We start from the raw sequence: 1,027 nt of genomic DNA, 5'->3' as shown, positions 1-1,027 counted from the left end.
GTGTATGTGTGTGTGTATCCATTGAAAGATGTATCAGAGACCAATCTATCTGTTTTTCTATATTATCTCTATCCATATGTGATTTTATTTTACATAGATAGCAATATGGTATAAACATTTTTCTCCTTTTGCTTTTTAATTAATATTATACCTTGTTCATAGTTTCATATCATTTTTTTTTGTCCATTGAGGAATATTATTTGCACATCTAGTACATTCCTAGGAGAAGAATCCTAGGATTTTCTCTCCTGAGTATTTTCATCTTGCTTCTTCATGGTCCAGAATGCCAGCTGAGGTAAGTACAATGAAACCAAATTGGTGAGATGGGAGATTATTCTGTCATTTTTCTACATCTCTGAGCTGTACATCAAATCTGGGGCTGATCACTCCATACTTGTTTAATCTGCCCATGAGGTTCCCAACAATTTTCCCAGTTCTATGATCATCAACAATTTCAAATTCGCCAATGTAACCATGGTTCATCGTTACAATTAGAAACTGGATGACTTTGGAGCATGGCCTGATAAGAACCTGGCATTTGCCTCTCTTTTCAGCATTGTTAATGCTCTTGAGAGCATCCACCAGGACATTCATGTGCACCATTATGGTGGCACAGACAGATGGTGGAAACAGTTTTCCTATCTTTTTTGAAAAACTGTTGAGCATTTTACTGTAACCCAAAAATGTATGGAGTACCTACCATGTTCTAAGTATTGCCTGGGAAGGAAAGATGAATATGACATGTTTCTGTCTCCCAGGGCTTATGTTCTGGTGGAAAAGAAGATATATCTCTGGGTGATTATAAAAAAGATAGGCTGTAGATGTGCTGTAAGAATGGTGGAAGAAGAGTTAAAAGAATGAACCTATAAGAAAAAGATTAATTCTATTTGGAAGACATGAGAAGTTCTCCCAGAAGTAGAAGATTTGAAAAAGATACTGAATAATTGTAGATCTCTGATGGGTGCAGATGTGGGTTAAGGGTTTCCAAGCAGGAAGGGGGAGAAAGGGATGCATGCTAAATCTGTTC

At 36.8% G+C, this 1,027-nt stretch overlaps 1 pseudogene; it reads right to left on the bottom strand.

Annotated features, from left to right (window-relative positions):
* Positions 1–219: 219 nt before the first annotated feature.
* Positions 220–615, bottom strand: LOC124508237 (40S ribosomal protein S15a-like; annotated as a pseudogene).
* Positions 616–1,027: the final 412 nt, after the last annotated feature.

This window comes from Lynx rufus, unplaced genomic scaffold (genome assembly GCF_022079265.1).
Source record: "Lynx rufus isolate CCGP_SWC_20201006 ecotype Redwood Valley unplaced genomic scaffold, mLynRuf1.p SCAF_13, whole genome shotgun sequence".
NCBI lineage: Eukaryota > Metazoa > Chordata > Mammalia > Carnivora > Felidae > Lynx > Lynx rufus.
Note: the sequence above shows the minus strand (reverse complement) of the source record. Positions and strands in the feature narration are given on the sequence as shown.